Source organism: Phalangium opilio, unplaced genomic scaffold (assembly GCF_054372755.1).
Source record: "Phalangium opilio isolate 3A_F unplaced genomic scaffold, DU_Popi_V2 ptg001170l_1, whole genome shotgun sequence".
Taxonomy (NCBI): domain Eukaryota; kingdom Metazoa; phylum Arthropoda; class Arachnida; order Opiliones; family Phalangiidae; genus Phalangium; species Phalangium opilio.
Genome location: NW_028324255.1, coordinates 7800208 through 7821635, shown reverse-complemented (window position 1 = coordinate 7821635; position 21428 = coordinate 7800208). Strand labels below are relative to the sequence as shown.

General features: G+C 39.5%; 2 long non-coding RNA genes across 2 annotated transcripts in view; both read left to right on the top strand.

Annotated features, from left to right (window-relative positions):
• Nucleotides 1-21428, top strand: part of LOC149584664 (uncharacterized) — a 407519-nt gene that overhangs the window by 125772 nt on the left and 260319 nt on the right. The window lies entirely within an intron of this gene.
• On the top strand, nucleotides 16722-19804 carry LOC149584670 (uncharacterized). The gene is made up of 3 exons (XR_016380319.1): nucleotides 16722-16937; nucleotides 17568-17710; nucleotides 19523-19804. It is a non-coding gene; the product is annotated as an uncharacterized LOC149584670 (long non-coding RNA).

Sequence of the window (21428 nt, the reverse complement as noted above, 5' to 3'; positions counted from 1 at the left end):
GTTTAAAAATTAGTATACTGTTTTGTATAAGTGAATTTTTATTTTTTTTTTGATGATAATTATTGTAACGTTTTTTTAGTAATATTTCGATATTTTTATCCGTAATCGTATATCAGTATTTTAGCGTGTATAGCTATTCGTCAATCCTGGGAATAGTTTAATAACTAGCCTCATATTTGTACTAAAATCGTATAATAACCATTGTAGCTTTTAAACCATATTAAAAGTAGTATTGCTATATTTTCTATGAGGGTATATGGGTATATATCTACTTAATAATCTCGCATGCCGTAATATTGTTCAATTTTTATATGATGTATGCTATGTAACCCGTATTTTCTGATGTTTTTTTAGTAATATTTCGCGTTTTAACTCGAGTAATTGTACTTATTCTCCAAATTCGTATTAAAACTAATTTGAATCAAATTTTATTTATGATGTTTTAGTAGTACTGCTTCATTTTAACTAATTACCAGCTACCAAACTGTGCAAAAACTGTTGTAATACCTCGTTTATGGCATTAAAATGTACTATTGTTTTAACTCAGTACCTTAATAACCAATGCAAAACACCCTTACTGTAGAACCGCGTCGTAGCTAAATCTGTAAATGTATTTTGCAATGTAAACCATATCTCAATTAAAACTAGTTCTTTAGTATGACATAAGCAGACATGGAGATACCTTAAAATCATACAGAGAATAGCATTACAGGATGGTGTGGAAAGGGTCTACTGAACCTATATAAATCATCCACTAAATGTATACAATATCCTACAATACCACTATGGGCACTACATACCTTTACCATCGACAAGTCACGTCAGATCAATACACTAAAATATAAATTCAAATTTCGCGCCATCGCCTTAATAATCAACTAAATCTCCCGCCACAACTAGGGGGCGTTACAAATCAAATTTACCGCCAACAACATCACGTGACGTCATCAATTTCACCCCCCTAGCAACCCCCCTACCCTCCGGCGCACCACCGCCTACAGAGAAGAACGAAGAGTGGGAGGTAATAAACCCCCTCCTCCTCACAGGACCACCGTATACCGAGAATCTCATCGGTATACGGTGGTCTATACTCTCTGAGTGGAAGCCAAAAATTGCTTTCTGTGAACTGCGAACGCGGTCAGATTATTGTGAATACGTTTACTCCGATTTGGCAACTGCCAATGCGGTGACAGACACACACACAGACACGACCAGTGTTATACCTCTCCGTGACGTTATCGTCGCTCAGAGAGGTAAAAGTCCCTGAACTTTCCATGACATTTTTGGCCTATTTTAAATTCCCCGACAATTTCTTCCTCATAAATTTTTCCGAATTTGCAATTCCCTGTTTTTCAGGTTCTCTTGATTATCTCTGACTTGTGGCAATCCTTCCATAACCGAATCTACATTTCGTCCCAATCGCTCCAATACTTCCCCTTGCCCGTATTTCTATTCCCATCCAGATGATGGAAGCGGGGAAGGTTGGGGGAGAGGGGGGTGTGCGGGACACGGGAGTATCTTATTTCCGGCACGCGCGGTATATTTCTAAAATTATTCGGAAAGCAATTTCCGCGAAAAATAGGCGGAAGACCACGGTGGTTCCTCTCAATTTTTCTCGTCAGCACTACACAATGGAAGAAGCAATGTCACAGAACTCTTTCTTAGTAATCCTAAGTAACTATCGAAATCAGGACAATCATACTTGCCGGCTGCTTGTATTTCCCTAATATTATTGGCTTTTTCGTGATCATACAAAAGTGTTAATTTGATAAATAAACGAATATTAATATACTTGAATTCGATAACAAAAAAAAACGATGAAAAATTTATTTGAAACTAAATGTGATCGGAATTTATTCAATTTTACTCAAAGTTCGATCCGATCCAATTTTATTTAATACTTGATGTTGTCCAAATTTAATGCAACTATTAGAAAAATTTCTTTCAAAGTAAAAAAAACTATTTGAAAGTATCTTTTAATTTAATTAAAGTTTTAGAAAAATCTTATTCAAATTCAATTAAAATCTAAATTTCATCAAATTAAGATTTAAATTTAATCAAAATGTGATTTTAATTTATAATTAAAGGGTATGAGAAGCTTTGTTTGAAAAACCTCTGATTTTTATAGCAAAAGATAGAACTAATTACTGTGAATTCAAAAATATTAAGCTTTTAATTCTCCGATTTCTGGTTATTTGGCAATATGCATTTGAAAATGCTTCATATGAAATTATTTTAAATCCACTTTTTAAGAAAGGCTAAAATGTTTTCTTGTTTTTGACGTCACACACGCGAGATGGTGCCACTCTCTCCGCTATCAGACCCAGAGTTTAGACAGGGGAGAAGCATGGACAGAGCTCGAGACGCGTATACCTCGCGCGTATACCTCGCGCGTATAGGATTACCGCGCTTTTTTCCTCAACGTCATAGTGATGTCATAAACCAGACGAACAAGCTCGACAAGACAAAATAATCTATATATCGAAACAGAGTTTTCGTGATTTAAAAACAAGTTGGGAAACCAAAATATTACCTTATATATTATATAAACTTAAGTATCCAATGAAAACGTCGACCTTTTTGCCCTCATCCTTTCCCGCGCTTTGCGCTTCCGCACTTCATCCTTACTCTCAACATTATCTTCCTCCATTTTACATACAAAAATCAAATACTCACAAAAAGAAGCGGCAAAAAATATATCGCAATGCACAGGCCTTGATAGATATAGGAGGCAATGAATGAAATATATCACAATGCACGGGCCTTGATAGATATAGGAGGCAATGAATGAAATATATCACAATGCAAGGGCCTTGATAGATATAGGAGGCAATGAAGGAAATATATCGCATGCACGGGCCTTGGTAGATAGAGGAGGCAATGATAATCTCTCTTTTTGCACGAGAGGTTTTTCTTTAATATTTAAATAAATATAATTATTTTGAATTATTTTAATCTTCATTAATTAACATTAATAATAGTTAAATCGTTTAAAATAAAGTTATACCTATTATCTTCTCAAACTTTGCTAATATTGACGTTTAAATTGAAGCGTACCCCTCTTACCAGATTCTATTCAAATTTTGGTATATATATGGAAATCGTTTCCCTTATAATAGTAAGTAAAAAGCGCAATTGCGAAAACCTTTGTGGCCGATCCCACCTTAGGGAGGCTAGACGTTTCTCGTAACCCTAGCTGATCGACGCGTATATCCTAAAACCAAACGATGATAATGGAGTAGAAGCCAATGATACAGATTGGCGTCTATGTGAAATAGACGGAAGACCAGTGGAAGGTGGTGTTAGAAGCCAGTGTAAGTGCAGACTGGTGTCAATGTGGGATTGACAAAGAACAGAAGATGGTGGTGTTGGAAGCCAGAAAAGTACCAGACTGGTGTTCATGTGGGATGGACGAAGACCAAACATGGTGGTGTGAGAACTCAAGTATAGAGTAGCTTTGCTGTGACATCCAATTCTTTATAATTGCTCCATTGTTTTTAATATACTTAAAATGGTTTGTTCGCTTGTTTTTAACATGCTTCAATACTTCGGTGGTTTAACTGGTGGTATTTACCATAGCCCCAAGACGTTCGAAAGAAAAATTGGTTTTGTTATCGCTCTAACGATAATACTTGGATCATGGTTCGCTACATTTTTTGTATCCTGGAACAACGGTTTCACAGCGGCAGGCTACGTTTATAATAGACGAAATATTACCGGACTGATGGTTGACATATCATCAAACATTCTCAAGTAGGTTCAACACTTTTATCGTTCGAGGATTATAGACCCTTTCCAAAAGAAGGCGGGGCTTAGTATCGTCTGCTTGGTATTGGAGTTACGACGGAACCACGTGGACGTAGACCCAAAGACGTTAGATACGGCTTCAAAGTTACCAGTCCACCAAAGTCCTTTTGTATGAAGCCATAAATAACATTTCGGATCTACATCCATACCTGGGGTTCCGTCTGAAGAAAACAAGTTGTTCAAACCTCCAGACACTATACCCTTCTATGTCTGCCTCAATACTCGAATCCCCACAAGGCCTAATAATAGTTACATGAAAGGAATCCAAAGAGCCAAAATCAAATAACATGGTTGCATGAACATTAAATGTTCATGCGGCCATATGTTATTTGATTCAACATTTACTTCAAACTTCTCACTATTTTGATCTACTTTCTAATTTCCTTTTTAGAGGGCAATATTCCTTGCAGACTGTTTACACTCAACCACAATATCGTATTTCAACGTACATTATTGGATCTTTGTTAGGATATGTTTTGTTATTTGTTGAACAATCTGGTAGCACACTGAGCAGAGTAAGTAAACACCGTTACTATTATCCTGAAAGTAGAATCCGACCATGGAACGAGTGCAATTTAACATATTTTCTACTTGAAGCATTATTTTTCTTAATATTGTATTCTACTTTAGCAGTAGTTCACAAAATCATCTTTCGATGAGAAAAATTATTTTAAACTGTTAACGTCTCATTTAGCTTATTAGAAACAAATACTGTCAGGATGGACACTCTCTTTCTCCGCTCTTTTACTACCTGTTGTTACGTAATTTACTCTATTTTATTGTTTAGTTTTTTATCTCATTTAGTTCTATGTAAATGTATCACCACATGCGGGGACTCTGATAAGATAAGAGTTTACTTCATACCAAAAATGTACAAGACTAAATCAGTTAATTAGTCGCACTTAATAAAGGAAGTTTATAAACAACAGGTCATTTTTCCGTTCAGTCGTGTTATCGCCGGTCAGTTTTCCGTTTCGTCGCGTTATCGCCGGTCAAGTTTCCGTTCCGTCGCGTTATCGCCGGTCAGTTTTCCGTTCCATCACGTTCTTGCCGTTTAAATTTTTTCCGTCGCGTTGTTTTCGGTCAGTATTCCGTCTAGTCGCGCCCTATTGAGTTCTTTTCCGGTCGCGTACCTGCATCAACGCTTTCTATGGCTACGTTCCGCGCACCTTCCGAGTTCTTACCGGGTGATACGCCCGCTGACTCATGGGAATCGTGGAAGGATGAGTTTGAAATCTTCGCTAAAGCGACGGAACTCTCGAAGAAACCTGTTGAAACCCTAATCAATACCTTCCTTCATATCATTGGTGCGAAGGACTAGAGCTCGGAATTTGTATAACTTTTGTTGCTTAGGTACGATCTCTTGAATATCAATCAGATCTATCCATTCAAATAATTTAAGCTTATCTATATTTTCCAAAAACCTTATTCGAAACCAAAACCGTAAATGTTTAAATTTATCCGTTCATGATTACGTAGCGTAATTTTGGATTCGTAAAGGAGTTGACATAATCTTTTGCGTACGTTTAAAGAACATTAATTAACAGATAAAATAATTAAATAATAATTTTGAAAGTCAATTAAATACGTTTCTTTATTTACAAATAATATTGTTACCGGATAGTTTAATCTGCAATTAAAGTAGGTGTATATAATTTGATAAAAAACCAATAACCTTATCTAATCCGATTTTGCAATACTATTTTTTATTCAGAGTTAAGTTAATGCTTTGTAGTTATCCATTTTTAATCGTTTCGTAATCCGTTATCTGCAAGCTGATGCATTAACACGGATTTTCATCTGTCAGTTTATAATTATCTGGCGGGTCACTCGAGTGGGTGGTGCTAGTGTTTCGGAATATTAGTGCATGTAGACCTTGGTTAATGGCTGCAGGTTGTTCTTCAGTACTCGGTTTACCCGAATCGTCGCAACCTGACGTTGCACAAACGTGAAGTGACTGTTGGCGGCATTTCAACATCTCATTTCGAGAGTCTCACCATGGAAAAAGAATTTGCAAAATGACTGTACTGTGATAAGTAAGTACCAACATCTTATTTGTTGTATATTATGTGCAAAAATAGTAACTATTTCTTACGAAAGTGCGTCGTATACCCAAGGATCCAAGACCAACTTAAGGACAGGGAACTTAAAATACCACGTTGAGAAGAAACATCCCAAATATTATACTGATCGCGATTATCAATGCTGAGTTGCAATAGCTAATAGCTATAGATGAATAGAAATCGTACTTTTATATACAGGAGAAGTCCATGTCCATGTGCATAAACAGGTTTAAAAAAAAGACGTCAGACTGCAAATATGGCAGTTTTTTTCAACAGCCCGCATATTATCTTCACCTGTTTTTCCGTTTCCGTGGTATCCGTTTTGAGGGTTGTTTTGTTTGTACCCAACCGCGTTTGGGACCGTCCATAAACTACGTCACACTCTTATGGGGGGAGGGGGTTTGTAAGTTTGTGACGGTCCGTGACGAGGGGGGAGGGAGGGGCCCTTCGATGTGTGACGTCACATTTGAAATTAATTTTATTATGAAGTCAGTAAGAGGTCGATTGACCCTTGTTATAGAAGAAAAAACACAACGTTTCAAAGTTCACCGTGAGACCGACCTCTACAGTAATTTAACAAAATTTTTATTCCATCATCGCCTAAATAGTAGAAATTTTAAGCAATGATCACCTACTTATTCGTACGTGTAGCCAATTTAAACAGCGCATTTAAAATAAAGAGACCCGTTCTCTGCAGAACTAGCTACACGTACGCATAAGGACTGCTAAATGTAGTGTCAGCTTAAACTCTCTAATGTCACTGTATATTAGCCACTGGCATTAGCGAGGAAGAATCGGATCCTCCATCCGATTTAAATGGTTTCGTTTCTTTCGCACATTTTTAAAATCTGAATCCCAAGCTCGATTAGCCTAAGGTTTTCAAGTGACAATGTCGAAAACTATTAAGAGTGCCCCTTTAACTAATATTTTGGATGGTTATTAAAAAGCTCAATCAGTGGCAAACGATATTCATAAAAGCTAAAAACGGAAATGAACTTCGACTTTCAAGTCGAGCAAAAAATTTCAAAGTGGAAAAGAAGAAAGAATATCTTTTAATTAAAACAAATGTCTGTTGGGGGGGGGTTGAAGAAATGTGACGTGGTTTTCAGGGGAGGGGTCTTAGAAAGCGTGACCAAGTGTGATCAGGGGGGACGGGGGGGTCAGAAAATGTAATTTTCTGCGTGACGTAGTTTATGGACGGTCCCTTTCTGCAAATGCGCCTTCAATGTCGCTGTTTATCAGGATCTCATATCTCTTGATCATGCTTCTTGAGCTAATTTTAAGGTGTGTTCTTTCCCTAGTAGCATTTTCTATCCGTTTTGTAGTTGGTTTTTTGTCGGTACAGGCGGTTAGTTGTCCGAATCGGTTAATTGTCGGTAAACGTCTTCAATCCACCTTAAGTCGGATACACGACTCAAAACACACCTTGCCGACTAAATCGGTCGGACATCAAATATTGTAGACCGACAGTCCGATAATTCTTTCGGGCCGATTGATCAGGTTTGGTGTCGGCCCGACTAGTTTTCCACTGCGTTCGGTCAAACTGAGAGAAAAATGTCCTAGAACCTGGCGCCTACAATATTTAATTACAAATATACGGGCACCCAAACATAGGCCCCTTAAACAAGAAGAAAAAGTTTCAAACTTGCAGTAATAACAGGAATGTATGGAGAGGTTGGAATGGCTAAGGTCAAATCCTAATCGGCGTGAAATGATCTTGGAAAAAACTGGCATGGCTTAATTTACGCTAGTGACGTCATAGCCTGACGTAAAAATCGTATTTACCACTCATATTATTTTCATTCATTGGCTGCCAAAAAAACTTGTTTGCTATAATTCTCCACCCTCTACCCTAGGTCCTCTGCCTAGGCTGAGAGAATCGAATATGAACGCGAACGGCGGCGAATCAGCGCATTTAACTTCAAAAAATCTAAAGGTCACTTCTGCCATGGCTTTTTGTAACGAGTCATGACATTTTTAGCCTGCGGGAGACAGCTAAACAGACTTAGGGAGAGGAGCTACACTTCTAAAAAAAAGGACTCACCTTATGTTTCCACCATCAAGGGTACAACGAGAGCCCCCTTAGCCATTCCAGCCCCTCCATACATTTTTGGTAATACGTACTAGCCTGCCCATCTTGTTTAGAAGAGATGGAAGTCTTTGGAAGATGTTAAAACACTGCAGCACTTTCATTTATCTTCATTTTACCTACTCAAGCACACTGCAACACATTCATTTAGCTTCATTTTACCTACTCAAGTACACTGCAATCCATTTATTTCCACAAAATAAAGGTTCAATAACATTGTAGCGAGAGGAGAAAAACGTGACGCTGCTCTTCATAACTACTAGCAAAGGCGCGGTTATAACAAAGACAAGTTTGCAGTGGCCCGCTGTAGCGCAAAAGGTAATATCGAAGTGCTGTATTTCTTCTAAATCCGAAGGCCAGGATGATGTCTTGCTTCACGTGTAGGACTATTTCCTTATTTTAAGGGTCATTGTTTGGGAGCCCATATATCCGTAACTAAATAGTGAAGACCCCATATTTTTGACACTTTCCACTTAGTTTTATCAGAAGGGGATAATAGCAGAAGGATGACACTATGAGATACTCCTTGATAAGCTTCCTCTTCATCTCTTCGTTGAGGAGGATGCCGTCATGGGGGCCTACAGGCTCTACAATAATGGCTGTTGGGTACCCAGACTTTGGGATCTCAGCCATACCAAGCTCTTTTGGGAGCATGCCGCACTTGAACCGTCACTTAAGACTAATCCTGGCGCTGATGCCGGACTGCCGGTTACTACTGCCAAACCACAAAGGTCGGTTTTTCTGAGAGTCTGGGCTCCTATGCAAGTGTGTTTCAGGCGGAGATTGCCATGATCTGTTATTGCGCGGACTATTGCGTCAATAAAGGTTATACCGGACGGACTGTAAGAATTTATTCTGACAGTCAGGCCCCCCTTGGAAGCGCTGAACCAGTGTCAGATCACTTCTCAACTGGTGTGCAGTTGCCTTGATCTGCTTGCGCGACTGGCAGCCCGCAACAGGGTTCAGCTGTACTGAGTGTCGGTCACAGCGGTTATCATGGCCATGAGCAAGCCGATAGGTTTGCTAAAAGGGCGCAGAGGCCAAGTTTAATGGGACAGGCGCAGTTCGTCCACATCCCGTACGAGTACGCTAGACGGAGTCTGCATGACAGGTTGACCGTCATTAAGAATCAGCTATAGCATAATATGGAGGGCCCGAGACAGACTAAACAGTGGGTCTCGGGCAAGAAACGTTATTGCGCTCAGCAAATGGGATATTAGGCTGGCCACCTGTCTCTGAAGTTAAGAAATTCAAAATTTCATACCCTGAACGATTTTAACGAATACTATGATTGCAGTGAAGAGTCGACAATGGATATTCACGGAGCTTTCGCTGGCATTGACGACTTGTATAGCGTTCATCCGAAAGATCTCGAAGGATAATCAAAGGTTCAGTGCTTCTCAAGCATGAACAGCTTCCTCCTCACACCGACAAGCTCGAATGGTGGTTAAGGTTAGTATTGTCGTGGAATAATATCATAACAAGCTGTACCATTAGGGGTCAATAAAGAAGTTTACCCAACGGTTAGCAAAATGGGAAGCGAATTTTTTTCACTAAAGGGTCGTCAGTTGCTTTTGAGGGACATTTTTCTGGTGACACTTATCCAATTCCAAAGAAGCGTTTTACTTTGACACCAGACAGAATTTCATATTTCACTTGTATATAATAGTGGTGGAAATGGAGTATTTTTTATTAATGCATTACTAATGTGAATAACCAACAATGTTTTTTTGAAATAAATATGTATAAATTCACTGGATGTTTGCGCAATTACATTGTTAATTAGCAATGAAGAGCAACCAGAAAAGATACTAACGAGGCATTGTCTGCACAATTGTGACTTCTAGGGACATGTACAAGTATCTTACGTCTGTAATTGAGAATAGTACTTTACTCGTCCTTTATAACTTCAGATTCTAACCATGAACAAGGACACAAAGTTCAAGTACCATAAAGTTATGACTGTACTGTATTTTTATTTTAACATAAGATGTTGAAACCAGGTTCATAATTGTTTAATAGGCAAACAGACTTATATCAATTATATTAATGCTTTGCAGTGTTTTAGTTTAAACGAACGCTATACATTAATTATTTTTTATGTTCAGTTAAGAAAATTACCACATTACGTAATATGTAAGCTTATCTATACGTAATGTAACTTACTCAACGTTTATCCGAATGGATACAGTTGATTGATATGGGCTTGCAAACAGTACATTTTTCAAGCTACAACCGCATAGGCGAACCTATAAAATAGAAGCTACTATATTTTATATCTGGGTAAATTAACCGCGAATAATTTGTAGACATAAACGTGAATAACAAACGATAATGGATATCCGATTCCGAGCTCTACGTAGGACGTAAGTTATATAAAATCTTAGACTTTCCCGAACTACCGCTTCCTGTTGCGCACGAGCCGCCTCCGGTACGGACGCTGGACGATGTATACACAGCGTACTCATCTTACTATAAACCATATAAACACCAAACTTTATCTCGGCACTTATTCTTCGCGTCGCGGCAGGGCCCCACCCAATCCTTCGATTCATTTGTCGCCGAACTAAAAACTCTCGTGAAACACTGCGATCTCGAACCCCTCAATGATTCTTTTATCTCAACTTCGAACCAGGCTCTTAGAAATCCGCAACCTCACTCTCACAGAAGCCATTAGAATCTGTCGTGGTAATTTCGGCTGGATCTTCTCATCCGATACTTGCACCGTCGGGTCCACCAGTAGCAGTCGATTATATGGGCACTCGCGCTCGCCATCCTTCATCCCGACCTCTCGATCGTCGTTCCCAATCTTGGTCTCACCGATCGTCGGCCCAAGCTCCACGTCATCAAAGCTCGTACGGCCATTCGCGCATGCGAGCTGCGCCAAGCAACTTACCCAACCGCTACGTATATCCGAACAACGTCAGCATGCGCACACAGTCTCGATCATCTTGCGCGAGATGCGGTCTCACTCATGCCCCTCGCACGTGTCCAGCAAATGGATCAACCTGCGCCAAATGCGGACGACTCAATCACTGGGCTAGAGTCTGCGTATCGACATTTGCATTACAAGAAGTCCTACCAGATAACTCAGACCACTCACATCATCAGACTCAGCACCTCTACCCTAGTGACATGGATGACGATCAGTACCATGCTCAATACGAAGATACATACCTTGCACAATATTTGGAGTCCGTGCCAACTGGCCTCGTACATCACTTCGACCACGACCAGGAAGAATGTTCTGACGAGGATCCCTTCTACGTGACTCTTATCACAATCGACGCTACGACCCTAGGATAATACCCGCCACGATTGGATGACTAGCATTGACATACACCACACACCTACACTAGTGAAAATGGATACCGGGTCTCAAGTCAACGTCCTTCCGAAAAGCGCATACGATAAACTGTTGAATCCGCCACCCATCCATCCTACACGACGAAGAGTGATGTCATACTCAGGACACAACGTGCCAATGCTGGGCTTCATTCATGCCGAGACGGCCTCAGAAAATGCCATCAAAGACTGCATCTACTACATCACGCAACAAAACACAATACCTATACTGGGTGCTACGTCACTTACCGACCTAGGTCTAATCCAACGACTGGACTTCAACCACGAATCGGCACTAACCTCTGACAGCAGTCCGCCACAGTATCAAGGACAACCTTCACAAGTACACCTCAATTCAATACAACCAACGCCTGACCACAGTCCGTTACAACTTATCGACCAGTTCAAAGACGTCTTCGGCCCTATGGGGTGTCTACCAGGAGTACACCACATTACACTCAAAGAAGACGCCTTTCGCGAACCACTTCGAATGGAGCTTAGTCGCATGCAGGAGTTGAACGTCATAGTACCAGTCTCGGAACCTACAGATTGGGTCGATCTGATGCTCCGAAACAACCAGACATACGGGTGTGCCTGGATCCAAGAAATCTGAATAAATCAATCAAACGAGAACATTATAAAGTCCCAACATCGCAGGAAATATTCAGTAATCTGGCAGGTTGCTGGGTTTTCTCCGTGCTTGATGCAACCTCCGCCTTCTGGCAAATCAAGTTGGATGAGGCAAGCTCACGTTTATGCACATTTTCGACGCCATATGGGCGATACAGATTTCTCCGCATACCCTACGGCATTTCAAGTGCCTCGGAAATTTGTCAGCGTATTATGAACGAGATCTTTGGGGATATACCTGGAGTATATCTACGGATGACCTGCTGATAGGGGCTGAAAATCTGACAGAGCACAATGCGAGGTTGCGAAGTGTCTTGGAGCGAGCCCGATCCACTGGAATTACGTTCAGCAAGAAAAAACTGCAGCTGGCTGTATCTACTATTATTTACCTGGGTCATAAAATCTCAAGACAGGGAGTGGAGGTAGATGAAAGGAAAGTCGACGCTGTCAAATCCTTGGTTCCTCCAACGAACAAAAAGGAACTACAAAGGTTCCTGGATGTAATCAACTATCTGAGCAGATTCATTCCTCATCATTTGGAAATGGCGGCTCCCCTTCGGGAACTACTTAAATCGTCCGTGGAATTCATATGGGATATGATACCACAAATGCGTTTCAATCAACTAAAGGATGATATTATGCGAGCCCCAGTTCTCGCTTTTTATGATCCGACTAAACCAAATGTCGTTTCTGTCGATGCCAGCCAATACGGAATTGGCGCCGTCCTATTGCAAGATAGACAACCTATACAATACGCCTCTACCTCTTTGACTGAAGCCCAACAACGATATGCGCAAATCGAAAAAGAACTGTTAGCAGTAGTCTGCGCAGTGGAACATTTTCATTACTATCTTGTTGGAACCAAGTCAATAGTTGAAACTGATCATAAACCATTAAACGCCATCGTTGACAAACCGCTCAATGTACTATCTCCGCGTCTACAGAGGCTTGTTTTGCGTCTAGCCAGATACGATCTAACTCTAACATATGTCCCAGGATCCCAGATGTATATAGCGGATGCACTGTCGCGCTCACCATCCTCAACCAATGACGTACACATGGAAGAGCTGGAAGGTCCGACCGCCACCCTCCACTCACTGACGGTGTTATCCGCCAAGAAGTTGAACGAGTTTACACTCGCCACTATCACGGATGAAGAGACCAAAGGCAATTTGCAATATGTCAAGGACGGATGGCCAAAGCACCAAGCAACTCTTAGACCGGAACTACGGCAATATTGGCCGATAAAAGACGAAATTCACATGGAAGGAGACCTACTCTACAGAGGTGATAGACTTCTCATACCAAGAATTCTTAGGAAAGAGATCATGGCTCAACTCCACGGAGCACATCAGGGCATCAACTCGTGTCTTAGAAAAGCCAGAATTCACGTTTACTGGCCTGGACTGACCTCTGATCTAACAAAGTACGTCCAATCATGTCAAGTTTGTCGCACTCTGGATCGAGCGAACGTTAAGACTACCAGTACACCACATCCAGTACCAAGCAGGCCATGGGAAACTATAGGAATGGATCTTTTTCATCAAGATCAAAAATCAATATTGTTATGCGTGGACTACTATTCGAAGTTTATCGAGGTCGATGAATTGCGCACAACAGATGCCAAATCCGTGATAAAAGTATTGAAACCACATTTTGCACGATATGGAACGCCTCAAAGAGTAATTTCGGACAATGGTCCACCATTCAACTCTTCCGAGTTTGCCCAATTTCTTATGCAGTGGGATGTAGAGCACGCCACATCAAGTCCTCACTTTCCACAATCAAACGGCATGGCGGAAAGACACGTCCAAACTATAAAGAACTTACTGAATAAAGCAAAGCAAGCTGGCGTTGATCCCCATTACGTCCTTCTTGAGTACCGAGCGACGCCTCTTCCGAATCTCCCCGCGCCGTCAGAAATGCTCATGGGTCGTCTGATCCGAACACCAAATGTTACTACATAACAACATTTACAACCAAAATATCCAACCAATTTAATTCACGACAACTTGGAGACCCAACGTCATCACATGATCAATAACGAGAAACATCGCGAAGAGCATGACTATCAAATTGGGACCTCTGTACGGTATTATGTTGCACTTAGAAGATGGTTACCAGCCAAAATAACAGATCTTGCCGGAGAACCAAATTCTTACATAATTACTACACCGACTGGTGCAATCTATCGAAGAAATAAGTTTCATCTTCGTCCTATGAGAGATGACGACGAAGCAAGACTGACAAACATCAAAGATACTAGGAATAATCAACATAGTATCGGTAACATCCCGAAGATACACACTCGATTCACAAGCCTGGAAGACAGACCAGCTTGTGATGTGAGGATTCCGATTAATTATGAACAGAACAAAGAGAGTCAGACACGAAGTAAACAAACGACACTTGGACGAACCTCTTCAGTTCAACAAATGGAAAAACATGATTCGCAACTAGCGCTGTCCCCCAACCACATAAGTCTTTTTCAAGGGCAGTCCAGAAGTAACTCGGGACTTGACAGAACATCTCATGCAGTAGACCCGAAAAGAGGATCTCAAGCCACATCTCAAGATTCAACAACCAGTACTTGCTCGAGACCGCGTCGAATTATCACCAAACCAAAACGTTATGTCGAATAGAAAAAAAACAAGACGGCCCAAGGGCTCGTAATAGTAGCCATATCGTACGAGTGAATAGCCCCTCTATACCCTACCCTAATGAGTGGATAACCCCTCTATACCTTACCCTAATGAGTGAATAGCGCTATCTTTTTCAATGCTTAAATGATTTACCGTGCATAAAATCAGAGTGAATAGCCCCTCGATTCCCTACTCTAAAGTCTAAACAGTGATTAAATTATAACCGTATAAATTTACTTATGCTGTAATTCTAATATTCCGGTGAATCGAAGAACAGATAGTTTTTAGTGATAATCCCCTCGATGAGTTTACAACATAGACTTATGCCGATGCACACTTATGGCATCTTATAAATTTCAAACAAGGACTTATGCCCAGAAACTTTTGAAAGAGAAAGTTTAGTTATAGTGATTACGCATTTTAGTGATTATCCCCTCGAATTACCTTTAGCAATGCTAAAATGATCAAACGCATAACGCTCATTTAACACTATGTTAGCTCTATCTAAACCCACATTTGAATTAACCGCCAAAACGTTCCAGTCAAACATAACATAGATGACGATAGCTACCGAACGAGAACGAAACACATGAAACGGGGAAAATCGTTATCTATTTAATTAGCACCAGGGATAGATGGACTTTTTTAAGACGGAATGGGTAACAGGGTTATTCGGGTGCGCGTCCTAGTCCACGACCCCCTTACCCGTGACGGAGGGGTATGAAAGAAGAGGCGGGTCTTATTTTTGTTATGGCGTTGTATGTATATCCGGGTCAAATAAACGTCGTCTCCCCCTTCGTCTGCCAAGTTGGAAGGGGCTCGGATTGTAATTTTTGAAATAACATTGTTTAAAAATGGAAGTTACACAAGACATAGGGCTTGCAACTGAAAAACAAAACGGGGAAGACCCAAGAAAATTAAAAGTGAGTTAGAATTGAGTAAAAGTCTTCATAGATATTACAGCACGAACAGGTTTTAACCAAACACTAAGCTCACAAAACTCCTGACCATTCACTAAGCCTTGGTTAACTTCATCAAATTCGTTTACAAAATCATGAGGATAGTAGAAATGATTGGCTTAAGAAAGAATTAGCGAACACTTTTCACCTTTACAGATGTACTCCAAATCCAAAACACCGGCACCAAATTCACTAACTACCTTCTTAATTGCTATTAAAAACAATTCCCGAATAATTACCGGACCCTCGCATTTAGACGGCTCCATTTTGAACCCCTGTGAAGACGCTTATCTGTACAACCATAGCCCACTCGATCCTAGCTCTATAGCTATAGCGCGAGCAGCTTGCGTCGTGACGCGCGTGATCGAGTGGGCTATGGTACAACGCAAGAGGGGTCGTAGTCATGGCGACAGAGGTAAACAGGAATTACGTATTTTTGGCCCTCCCCGTCAGCAACGTCACTAATACGTAGTTTTAGTGAGCCAATAAGATAATTTAATTTTTTGGTTACGTGTTGAAGGAAGGGACTACATACTCGTCTATGAGTCGGACTGAAGTAAAGGCCAAACATTGTTTATTCCGTCTTAAAAAAGTCTATCTATCCCTGTTAGCACATAAATAAAAAGAAAATAAATATAAAAACCCCAAACATACAAATTCATAAGTATCCGACCCCACAGATAAAAATTCAAAAGTATCCGACCCCACAGATTAAGAGGTACCCCACCCCACATCACCCTGACATTTTAGAGATAAAAATAAATAATAAAAAACTCGGAGTTTCTATCAAGTCTCTATAGCTCAGTGGTAGAATTTCCGTCTACTACGTGAGCGACCCGGTTTCGAATCCCGGCTGCGATCTCAAAAAAATTTTAATTAAAATTAAATTTCTAACCGAGCCCAGTTACCCCTATGGGTGGGTTGTGGTAATATAAAGTTCATTTTAAGCTAAAATCTGACGATAACGATAGCGAAAACTCCGGCCACTACTGTTACTACTGTTACTACTGTTACTACGGCTCGGGTCAAACTAAGAGCCTATCGTATACTACGATATGGCTAAAAAGGAAACATGTTACGTAATTTACTCTATTTTATTGTTTAGTTTTTTATCTCATTTTGTTCTGTGTAAATGTATCACCACATGCGGGGACTCTGATAAGATAAGAGTTTACTTCATACCAAAAATGTACAAGACTAAGTCAGTTAACTAGTCGCACTTTATAAAGGAAGTTAATAAACAATTCTTCTTTAGTTGCTTATTCTGACATAACACCTGTCTTTGGTCTTTACTTTGTTGACCATGGACCAATTATAAACACGCTATTTAACACATTCGCGAGGAGTGTATGGGTCACTGGAGTGGCGTGGGTCATATATGCTTGTTTGACTAATCACGGAGGTAGGTTATAGTTAAACACTAACTCCATAATTGCCTTATTCAGGCTTTAGCACTTTTACGGTGACGGTCAAGATTAAATATTAACAAAAGTCGATGAGAGGAAAAGTATGAAAATGGCCAAAAAGATGCGAGTCATCAGAGATTCGCCGTGGTTGACCGTTTTATTGGCGTAGCTATATACTGGGCCTGTTCACTCCCTTAAAATAGGTCTTGTTACCGTCGTCTGCTATTGTGTATGCTAGAACTTCCTCGATTTGTGTTTGTAGACAGGACAGATTAGCTGGTAATGTTTTAAGAGGTATTTGAAGGTATAATATGGATTTAAGTAAGGTTATCGAAGCAATAGAAAACACATAAAACTAGATACGTTTAAAACAAATCTATGTAATTTAGCTATAGCGCGAGCAGCTTGCGTCGTGATGCGCGTGATCGAGTGGGCTATGGTTAAACTAAGGAGCATAAATGTCTGAACTACTTTCAATCGCGAGTTTGGAAGTCCATCAGTCACTAGTAAACTAAGTAGTTATTGGCGAAACTTTGATGTCCGCGTTTTTCAACACAGACTCTATGACCATTGTCATACTTTCCCTCTCATCCACATTTGATATTAATTATTATTTTATTTTTTAGGCTCAGTTAATAGGCTTCTTTCCTTGAAAGTTTGGGTTCCATTAAGTAAGCTGTCGTATTGTTCCTATTTGATGCACCCTATTGTATTATCGATGTACAAGGTTGAGACTGACTCACCTAATCACTTTAGCAGTGGAATATTGGTAAGAACATTCGATCAAATTATTTCAACATCTCTTAGCTAGAAAAACGATAGCAATTATCGGCAAGCTCCAATAAGCCTCTTCAGTGTTAAAAAGGGAATAGTCAACCCTCAATATCGAGACCATCGAGCACCAAATTCTCTGTCAGCCCCTTTCAAAACCGGTACTGGTTCTGTCCCACAGTTCCGTACATGCGCAATCGGTGCAACAGAGAGAAATTTGTTCACACTGCCCTAACAGTGTTTTATTATTTATCCCTTTGAATTTCCTTATTCACGAATCACGTGACGTCAGGCTTCTCCGCTTTGTGCCGAGATAGGTGTGCGTGAGATACAGAAACAGATCTGCCCTTCCCTCATCCACTCTTCTTGTTGTATTTACTCCGTGAAGGGGCATACAAGGGGTTGATCGCTCTCAGGACCCAAAAAGCCTATAGGGCCCAGGCGTCAAAAAGCAAGGTGAAAGGCAAAGGTTTACCCCCTTGTTCTTCCTTCTTATTTACATGGAAAAGACTTATAACCTCAGTAGCTTAGATTAGTTGTCCACCCTTAAAGTAGAGAGGGACGGAGTGGTTATCACCAAACCTACAACGTAGAAGGTTGTATCATCATCTACGGCAACATAATCCTCCCAGTATGCTCAGCGTTTCGGTAGGGTCGTATGGTATGGAAACGTTGAGAATGCTCCCTGTGTCTTTAAAAAAGAATCTAGTTGCCATACAAATACAATGGTGCTTCACGCCAGAACTTGAAATCATCAGAAGTCCATTAAATTAGCCTAGGAAGTAACCAAAAGCGGAGTTTGGGACTCTCCTCTCTTGTGTAGCAATACTGAAGAAGGGCAACACATTCGCCACCTCGCGATAATTTTTCTCAGATCTCCGGTTTAGGTGCGACTCGTACGCCAAAATTTGCCCTATCGAGAGAGAAAAAACTATTGGCCGAAAACGCCCCCTTCCACTGTAAAACAGAGCCCGCTAAAAATAGGAGAAGGGATGGGGGTGTGAATTTTGGAACAGTCAAGGTTATTCAGTTTTTTATGACTCTTCATAAACCTATTGAAAAAAGACTATTTAAAGGGAGGGTGAAGTGGAAAATCAAGTGGTTTTTTTATCGATTCCCCTACTATTTACAAGACCAGTCTGCATAGTCAAACATTCAGGAAATACTAACTCCGAATGATTTTAAAATTCAAATTAGGTTCAGATTTAAAAGATAATTTTAAATAAGGACGTCCGACCAATCGCGTAACCCCCTGCCTTTTTATAATTAGTAGAAGCATCGATTAAAAAACCACTTGATTTTCTACTTCACCCTCCCTTTAACAACCGTGGCCGTTCCTTTTTTTAATTTTTTATAAAGCAAACAATCTACCCTTTAGAGATGCAGCGTTCATGGGCTGAAGAAGTCACGCCCGGCTCACGTCAAGAAAGACTTTCTAGAGAGGAGCTCGTGATTTTTAACGGTGATAGGAAAGGGGAAAATTTAACCCCCTATCCATGGAGTTAGAAGGAGCTCTTACCCCAGCAGAGACGTACGCTATACCAGCCATTGTAATTGTTCACTTCCTAGGCTAATTTAATGGACTTCTGAAATCATTTACCGGAGGGTATACAGGCGTACGAAAAGTTTACAGTGGGAGACTTTGGTTTGCACTCCATCTGACCTATTTTCTCCATTAATCCACAAACGCTGAATCAAGTACATCAATAAACGGTGAAAATAGAATTAGGAAAAAAAAATTGGACTTGAAACAGAGGAGGCATAATTATGATTATGTTCGGACTCGGCTAATATGTTCTTAATTTTTCAGTTCAGAGATTTCTTCGGATATCTTGCATTGTCGAATACTTTATCTTTCTTTTTGCTATTCTCGTCGAATTGCCAACGACGGGAATAATCAAGCTTCACGGATCAATCAAAACACAACCGAAATATGAGGAATTGAATGAAAATGGGAAAGTTGTATAGACCTTAACCAATTTGAAAAATGACACCAATCCTTTTAGTTATTATTGTGTGCCCATAACGCCAGGGATGTTTTACAATGGTTTCCAATGTATTTAATCAATAATACACTGAATAAATATAAACAATTAAAATAAAGGGGGAACTATATATTCTTTAGTTAAGTAAAATATATGGAATAAAAACGTATACTCTTTGTGGGTATCTGACTTATAAACCTTAGATTATAATTGTTGTTATTGTTATTTGTATTTAAGAATTAAGATATGGTTTTGAGATGCTGTGGTTTTCCCATTATTAAAATTAAATCAGGGGTTTATCATGCTAAGGGACATTAGGATAAATTTGTGTTAACAGGTAAATGCAATGCATTGAGTGATACATTGCTGACCACTGTATAATAGTACTAACGCAACTACGGTCTCTAGGAAATTTAAAAATACATTAAAAAAATCTCAAAATGTGCTTATCGCGCCGAGCTACGTCGATTTTGAGTGGTTTTTAAAATCACACCAAAATCTTATTTATCGCTCGATTGAGATGAAATCACTTTTAATGAGCGTTTTATAGGCAATTTAGCCAAATTTAAACAGAAATTTGTTCAAAAAAATAGTTTTCAAAATTCAATTTTGAAAAAGAATTCGAATTTTTTTCGTTTAAAATATGAAATCCGACCATACGATTTTTTACTGAAAATGAATTTTCACAGTTTTTTCAAAGCGCCGAATAATGTACAGGTTATTACACGAGTGGAATAACTAATTCGTAAAGGATAATTTGCTTACGTAAACTCGCGCTTAGATTGTGTGATTCATATACCACGTTGCTTTATTACTTGTAAAACGTATCAGCATTGGTGAAAATTTATAAAAAATTCAAGCGTTTTCAAAAACTTCTCCCGGCACTTCTCTTACAAGTGAGTACCTTTTGAGTTTGATTTCTTACGTTTAATCATTATAATAAAAGATCTATTTCGTAATGTTCAACATATTCATAATCTTAGCTTGAAAAATTTAGATTAGTATAAGTCTGCCATAAAATAATAAGTGTATTGTTTGGATTAAACCGACTGGAAAGTGTCAACAACGTTTTTTCTACAGAGATACGGACTCTCAAACAAGGCAATATCGAGAGGCTTAGTCACTTAAATAATCAGGTGTACAAAACCGTAGAAATCGATTATACTTGATTTCTTGATTTCTTAAAAAAAATCATAAGTAATCACAATCATTCTTGTGGGTAATCAGAAATCTCCGATAATCACTGGAAATCACATTAAATCTTGAGAAAATCAGAAATATTCACATGATTTACTAGTAATCTTTTGTAATATCCTCGGTAATCACACATTTCGTAAAATAATCACACATAATCATTCGAGCAATTTGAAAATCCAAAATTAAAATCGTAATTAGTTGAAATAGAAATAATCACCGCATTCATCGTAATTCACGAAGAATGCAGTGGTGATCACGGCATTCATTAAAAAATCACCGGAATTCATTGGACATCAAACAGGAATCACAAATAATCTGCGGAAATAACGGGAAATCATTGTAAGGATTATCGAAATCACTTAAGAAAATCTTAATCACGGAAATCAAGGAATTCATTCAGTAACTAACGGAATGCCCACAAAAATTCAGAAATAGGAAATCAGGTGTGCAAAATTTTCGCGAATGACTAGCCCCTCGGGCAATATAAATGCCAGTATAGTCTTCAATCTAACCTATATCTAGCAACAATGTACT